Source organism: Balaenoptera musculus, chromosome 1 (assembly GCF_009873245.2).
Source record: "Balaenoptera musculus isolate JJ_BM4_2016_0621 chromosome 1, mBalMus1.pri.v3, whole genome shotgun sequence".
Taxonomy (NCBI): domain Eukaryota; kingdom Metazoa; phylum Chordata; class Mammalia; order Artiodactyla; family Balaenopteridae; genus Balaenoptera; species Balaenoptera musculus.
In genome coordinates, this window is record NC_045785.1 from 117,911,068 (window position 1) to 117,919,397 (window position 8,330).

The window sequence follows — 8,330 nt, forward strand, 5'->3', positions numbered from 1 at the left end:
GGCGTTCTCTGTCACCAGCCCTCTCCAATAGACTCTGCTGCTTGGAGGATACCTGCTGATTTGTTTTTTGCCACACTGATCTGGAGCATGATTTTTTCCCCTTCACTACTACTAGCTCCAGGGTACTATGCTTGTCCTCATGCGTTTTTTAAAGAAAGGGCATGGTAGCAAAAACATAGTCTGTTGCCTTGGGGAAGATAGTTTGAACTGGAAAGAAAGGTTTAGGCATCTTTTGCTGGACCAGTGGTAGTTCTCAATAAAAGTTCTGAAAGCTGGTTTCTCTCTGCCCAGGCTGCTTACTTCTACCATAGGGCACTCAAATTGAGCCTTTCCTCTCTGGCATATCTGTAACTCCTCCTTGGGGCCATAGAATTCTGTCTCTCTGCCAGAGACACGATCCTTGAGTACTGATCACTGAGAAATTATTCCTGAGTGCTTTGTTCTGTGGAGCAAAAACCACAAGTCTTTGAGGGATCGGTGAATACTCTTATAATAAGTGGTTTAGCAGAAGACACACGCATTAGAAACAGTCGAGGAAGAAAGCAAATGCAGTTGTCACATCTATATCACTGATAACTCTTTTGGTGCTTTTTCTCTGTGTAGGCGTGGCAGAGCTGGGAGTAGAGTCTCGTCAAAAGTGAAAGAGGTCTGGAGATCTGAGCGGGGAATACTTTGAAATATGTTCCCAAAGCCCAAACTTGGAGGTGAAAGTCTTGGGAGAAATTCAGGCAGCTAAAAGGACAAGGATCCTGCTTCCCTGGACAACCTACTTTCAGGGACTTGGTGTCGTTGCTGGGTAGGGCTCTTGACCTCTCCTTGAACTTGCCCCAATATAGAGCCATCTTTTTCCACTTTGATCTCTTGCATCTTTTACTCTTACACTTAACCCCTGTCCTAATGCCCTTTTTAGGAGCTTCCCTTCCTGTCCACCTCTGCCTCTCTCTGTCTACCCTTGCTGTGTTTCCCTTATTTCTGGAGTTGTTTTCAGTGGGAGTGACTCCTGGCAGCTTCTTTGTCCCTGCTGTACTCATCCCTGAGAACCAGTTCTCACTGGAATCACTCTCCAGTGAGCTGCTGTCTTTCAGTTTCAATCCTGTGCTGTCTGTGCCTCTGAAAACTGAGGGTTTGTGGGTCAGGTGGTTTGTTAAGATGGACATCACTGGTGCCTACTGTTCTGGTTGTTTGGGTGGTAGCCCTGAGTCCAGATCTGCAAAGGCAGAAACTCACAATCCACGGATTTTCAGAAAGTCAGCCTGTTCCCAAGGCTTCAGGAGAGACTTCTTCATTCCCTCCTTGACTACTTCCCTCCTCCAGCCATTGGGTTAGGGTGGCATTGACAGCCCTCCCTCCTGCTCTCAGGATTCTAGCCTCCCCTTGGTATAACACTACTGCTACTACTAATAGGCCTTTCTTATTCCCTAATCACTTAGATCATCAAGAATGAAGCAAGAGGGCCATCTCCCCTAGATCACTTGAGTATTACCTGCACATAATGTTCTGTTGACATAGGTTTCGTCATGTTCATCAAGTTGGGGTAACTCCCTAGCCTTATGTTACCCGCAGGGCATGAATGGTGATGACAGTGGTAATATCTAGATTTGTAAAGTACTCTGTGCCAGACCACGTTCCAAGCACTTTTACATATGTAAACTCATTTAATTCTTACAACCCTATGACATATTATTTCCCTTTTACGTATGAAGAAACTGAGGCACAGAGAGATTAAATAACCTTCCCAAAGCAAGTGAATAGGTGAGTTAGTATCAGAGCTCAGGTAGTCTGCCTCCAGAATCTGTGCTCTTTGTACCAGCTTGATAAGGGACTGGATGACTGAAGAGTAGAGAGCTTTGTTGTCGAGGATGTCGTTCAGCCTAGTTTAGAGGGCAGAGAGGGCCAAGCTTCCCTTAGCTGAGCCCAGGCATATCTACTTGGTCCCTCATAGCCCACACAAGTAAGACCTAGACCCTCTGTGGTCCCCCATATTTCTAGGGGACCACCAGCTCTGGCTTTACCTGATTGTACTGCTAGACTCTTACCAGAATTCTGTCAGTGGCTTGACAGCATCCAGCTGCCTCCCCTGGTGCTCCAAGGAATATAGGGGCAGGCCCTCTGGAATTAAAGGTGGTTTGAAACGAAATGGCTAAAGAAATGGGGCACAGAACTTGGCGGGTAGGGCTGATATGCATGCCCAGAAAAGGAAGAAGGGTCAACAGACTCACATTAGGGTATAAAGGTGAAGAGATGTGGGCATCATGAAATGAAACCAAACTCTTCTCTAACTCCTGGGAGGGCTCCAGGTCTCACTTATTCCCCAAGCCAGTTCTCAACAGGAAGATGTACTGCCCTCTAGGGGATGTTTTGGAAGTCCATGGGGGTATTTTTTTGGTTGTCATGATATGTAGGGGGGTGGGGTGGGGATGGGGGAGGGTTTCCTGGTATTGAGCTTTCAGAGGTGAAAGATGCTAAACATACTGCAATGACCAGAATAGTGCTGCACAAAATAAAATTGTCCCACATCCCACGTGACTGTTAAAAATACCATTGTGTATTAATGTGAAAAACCTGTTATAATCTGAGAGTACCTGGAACCCAACTGCATTTTACGTATGAACACAAAGTACTTTTTGCACCATTTTAAACACTGAATTTTCAGAAATGCAACTAACATGTAGATTGAAGGAACTTATAATTTGTTTTGTTCAGAACTTTATCATGAGTTGCTTACCGTTTCAGAAATCCACGTCGTCAATGACAATACTGTTTATGGTATTTGAGTCACTGATACATATGCCCCTATCAGTTTGCATTTGTTGCTGTTGTATTTACAGTGATTCTACATGTAGGTTCAAGTCTCCGCTATGTTATATGCTTCCAGTGTAGTTATGCCTGAACATTACATATTAAAATACAGACAATTGTATTATAAATTAATCTTTTATTTCACCTTTATAATATGGTTAGAGTATTATATTTACTTTTTGAAATTATGTTTATAGTTTATATTACATATGAATATCATTCCTGGATAGTAAAACGGGCACTGTGTCTGAGAGGTTTGGGAACTGTTGACCTAAGCTTTTGGAAAGTCATGCCCAGCACTAGCCTGAAGATTCAGGAATTCATCTTTCCCCTGCCTCCACCCCTTTTTTCTCTAAAAGAGGCCCCCAAACCTTACTGCCAAGCTGTAAGTCTTTACCATGAGCTGGACACTCAGAGAGGGACCACAAGATAAATAGTGGGGACTCAGCTGGAAGCCACACTTAATGCCTAGAAAGGAAAGCCTTTGCAGGACAAAAGGATCATGTCTGTGTTGTGATGATGCCTGAATTGTGAAGCAGACAGTAGTAGATGGAGATCTGACCTGTGGGCAAGTTAGGCCCTCCTGCCTGAGTGCGTACTGGGGGAGAGGTTCCCCACTTGCTTCAACTGAACAGAGGGAAAAAAGGGAGGAAGAGGATGACTAGGAACTAACATGGATGGGGCTTCCACTCTATGCCAAGTACTTAGTGACATGGTTTACATATATTCTCAATTTCTTCTTTTAAGTGCACCATAGGATAGATATCAACTTAACAAAACTCAAGGTTCCACAGTCACGTGATTTGTCCCAGGTCACAGAGAGCTTCAACAGGAATTAAAGCAAGACTGGTTTGATCCGTGTTTTAGGTTGCCAAAAACAGGGGTGAGTTCCTTCTTTAGACCATTCCTAATTTTGGGTTCTTTTAGAATAAGCAAAGAGGGACTTCCCTGGTGGCGCAGTGGTTAAGAATCCACCTGCCAGTGCAGGGGACACGGGTTCGAACCCTTGTCCGGGAAGATCCCACGTGCCGCGGAGCAACTAAGCCCGAGCGCCACAGCTGCTGAGCCCGCGAGCCACAACTATTGAGCCTGCGTGCCACAACTCCCGAAGCCCACGCGCCTACAGCCCGTGCTCCGCAACAAGAGAAGCCACCGCAATGAGAAACCCGCGCACCACAATGAGGAGTAGCCCCCGCTCGCCGCAACTAAAGAAAGCCTGCGCGCAGCAATGAAGATGAAGACCCAACGCAACCATAAATAAGTAAATAAATTTTTAAAATGCTTTAAACAAACAAACAAACAAATCTTCTAGATGATTCCAAAGCTGAGTGCCTAATATGTCAACAGCAGAGACCAACACTGAGTCCCTAATATGTACTACTCCCTGGGGGGGACCAGCCAGACACTTGATGTCAAGTTAATTACATTGGATTTCTTTCATCATGGAGGGGGCATAGATTTGTCTTCACTGGAATAGACGTTTTGGACATGAGTTTGCCTTCTTTGCTCATAATGCTGCTGCCAGCACCAACACTGGGGGAATTCACAGAATGCCTATTCATAGTTATGGCATTCCCCATAGCATTATGTCTAATCAAGGAACTTATTTCATAGCAAAGGAAGTTTAGTAATGGGTTTGTGCTCATGGAATTAAGTGGTCTTACCATGTACCCCATCATCTGAAAGCAGAAGCTTATTTGAAACGTGGAATGGTTTACTGAAGATTTACAGCAGCAACTGGGAGACAATACCCTGAAAGAATGAAGTTCTGGCTTACAAAATGCAATATATGCTTTGAATCAGAGACTATTACATGGTGTTTTCTCCTCCATGGCCAGAATACAAGGGTTCCAGAGTCAAGGGGTAAAAGTGCGGGTGGCTTTTTCACTATTACACCTAATAACCAACTCACAGAAGTTTTGTTTCTCCTGGCAACTTTGAGCTTTACTGGTTTGGAGGACTTAGTCTCCAAAAGGAGAATGCTTCTACCATTAGGCACAATGGTTCCACTGAATTAGAAGAGGAGACTGCCACCTGGTCATTTTGGGCTCTATACATCACTGAACCAAGAGGCAAAAAAAAAATGATTACTTGGCTGGCTGGTGTGATTTATCCTGATGACCTAGGGGAAGTTGGGATGCTGCTACACAACGGGAGCAAGGAGAGCTATTTCTGGAACCCAGGAGATTCTCTGGGGCACCACTTAATACTTCCTTGCCTAATAGTAAATGTTAACATAGCAACCAAAAAAAAAAGACAGGACAGATCTTGAGTCAGAAATGGAAGTTTGGATCACCCTACCAGGTAAAGAACTCTGACTATCTGAAGTTCTGGCTGAAGACATAGGAAATATGGAATGAGTAGTTGAAGCAGTTTACAGATATTAATTACGGCTTCTTGACCAATTACAGAAATGAGGACTGTGGTAACTTGGCATATTTTCTGTTTGCTTGTTTTAGATATGTGTTTGTCTAAGTTAACCATTTTATTCATCTCTCCCTTTCTTCTCATTTTTATGTTATTATACTAGTTGTTGGAAGTGAACTCCAGAATTTAATCTTTAGGTAACAAAAAATTAAGTGGAACTCTGGGTTTAAGGAGTAGCTAATATAGCCAGAGATGGACATGATGACTGGTGGCCTGTTTGAGGAACTGTGAAAAGCTCTGTTTTGTAGTCTGACTTTACCTCCCTTCTCCAACTTCACTCCCACACATAAATATTTGTCCAATTTCTTAGACGTTTTAAGGCAGAGCAGCAAATTCATGTTAAGGGTGGTCGGGCAGGTAAGGAAATGAGAGTAGTGAGAATTCAGGCCCTATCTAGAGGAAAAAAACTATATTCAGTTCAAGATGATTGTTGCCCTGTGACGCTCAAATGTAGCCTTAATTTAAATAAACAAACACACTTCGTGAGGGACAAAAGATGTCTTCCTGGTTGTTTCAATCTCTACTTTAAAATTGTCATGCAGTTTTCAAATACGTAGGAGAAAAACCATCAGTGTGTTTCAAGGAAGCCAAGAGATAAAGTGTTATCAGAAAGAGGAAATGGCCATTAATGTTAAATGCTGCTGAAAGGGTGAGGAGGACTGAAAAATGACCATCAAATTTGGTGAAATGGACATCATTAATGCCCTTGGACAGGAGCAGTTTCAGTAGAGTGATGGGGTCAGTGTGTTGAAGGGAGAATGGGAGGTAGGAGATAGTGCCCTAGACTTGTTCAAGAAGTTTTGCTATAGAGGGAAGCAGAGAAATGGGACAGTAGCTGAAGATGCGAATAAGGGAGATATTAGATTGTTATGTGTAGGAAGATATTTCATTTGTGTTGTATTTTTCTCCACAATTACCAAGTGTCTTTTGGTTTCATTTATAATATATTCTGCCATTAAAGAGGTTCAAGATTTTATGTACTTCCTTTAAGATTTCTGGACTTCCTGTCTTGTTTAAAGGCCTTTTCCATTTGAGGATTAAATGAATATGCTTATTTCCTTCAGATACTTGTATTTTATTTCTTAATATTTAGATTTTATTTTTATATATGGCATGAGATAAAGATCTTACCTTGTTTTCTTCTAGACATATGTCAATTGCACCAATACCTTTTGTTAAATAATCCATTAATTTACCACTGAAGTGGAATGTTATTTTTATAATAAAATATGTTCCCACGCTTATTTGCATTTCTGGACTCCATATTCTGGTCTACTGATAAAGACTCTTTAGCTTAGATATTCCCAACTTCATTGAGTTGTGACTAAGCTTCCTCTCCCACCCTGAAAAAGCTATGTAGACTCTATTAGCTTTTATTTTCCAATTTTAAAAAATGTGGTAAAATGCAATTAACATAAAATTTACTACTTAACCATTTTTAAGTGTATAGTTCAGTGGTATTAAGTACATTCATAATGTTTTGCAACATCACCATTATCCATCTCCATAACTCTTCATCTTATAAAACTGAGACTTTATCCCAATTAAACAATAACTGTCCATTCTCCCATTTCCCCAGCGGCTGGCAACCACCATTCTACATTCTGTCTCTATGATTGTGACTAAGTACCTCATGTAAGTGGAATCACAGTATTTGTCTTTTTATGCCTGGCTTATTTCACTTAGCATAATGTTCTCAGTTCATTCATGTTGTAGCATATGTTACAATTTTCTTTCTTTTTACAGCTGAATAATATCCCATTGTATGTATAGATATACCACATTTTCTTATCCAGTCATCAATTGTCCAGGGACCTTTGGGTTGCTTCCACATATCAGCTATTGTGAATAATGCTGCTATGAACATGGGTGTACTAATATATTTTCAAGACCCTGCTTTTAATTTTTTTTGGATATATACCCAGAAATGGAACTGCTGTATCATATGGTAATTTTGTATTTAATTTTTTTGAGGAACCTCCATACTTTCCACAGGAGCTGTACCATTTTACATTCCCAGCAACAGTGCACAAGGGTTCCAACTTCTCCACACCCTTGTCAACACTTTGTTTTGGATAGTAGCTATCTTAATGGGTATGAGGTGGTATCTCATTGTAGTTTTCATTTGTATTTACCTAATGGAATCTATTAGCTTTTATATTAAAATGAATTTGGGTTAATTTTTCTTTTAAGAGAAGTGGAAGACAGCCCTTGAAATAGATGGAAGCACTCTGGGTTTTGGCAAAGCTGCTGTTAAAAATCTTATCTTTAACGTCTTAACAAGGTGAAGAAATGACTTGTGAGAATCTTGGGTTTTTTGCTATCAGTAACCACCAAGGGAAAAAGATATATATGTTTTTCCATAATTATTTAAGGATTCCAGGATATTAATGGTGTATCATTAGCATACCAACAAACCAGCTAATGAGCTATTAATATTATACCTAAAATGCACCAACAAAACAAAGTTGTGTGTGCGTGAGTTTGTAGGGGTGAATGAGATTAGTGCTAGTTTGTAAAGTGTAATCCTTTAGGCAAGATTGAAAGGACTCCATCTTTAAAGGACTGATCCTCAATATCTTAGTTGTATATCAATGTATAGTTTACAAAGGTTTCCATACACAGGATGGAATCATGTGATTCTTACAAAAATCCTGGGAATTCAGTAGGGCAGGTATCATTATCTCAGTTGTTTACAAATGCAGAAACAGGCTTACCTAAGCCAAGTGACTAGCCCTGGATCAGCTTGTGAGTGGCTGGGATATTTTAAAAATACAGATCTTGGTGAAGAGGGAATCTGTTATAACCCATGTAAACGCAGAGCCTGACACACAGTTTAGCACATAGTACAAACTCTGTGTACTATAGTACCAACTCACTGAATATTTGTTGAATGTATGAATGTGTCTTATGAGCCTATTTCAGAGTTCTTTCCACGATACTATGTAACCCCATGCCATGAAATCAAATTCTTAACAACTGAAACCGGTTGGGGAGAAGAAGTTGGGGAGGAGAGGGATTGGGGAAGGTGGGAGGTTGGGGATGGGATAAGGGGCAGGGATTATTCCCAGAAGAATGAGGAAATTGGAGATGGAGGCAGCAGC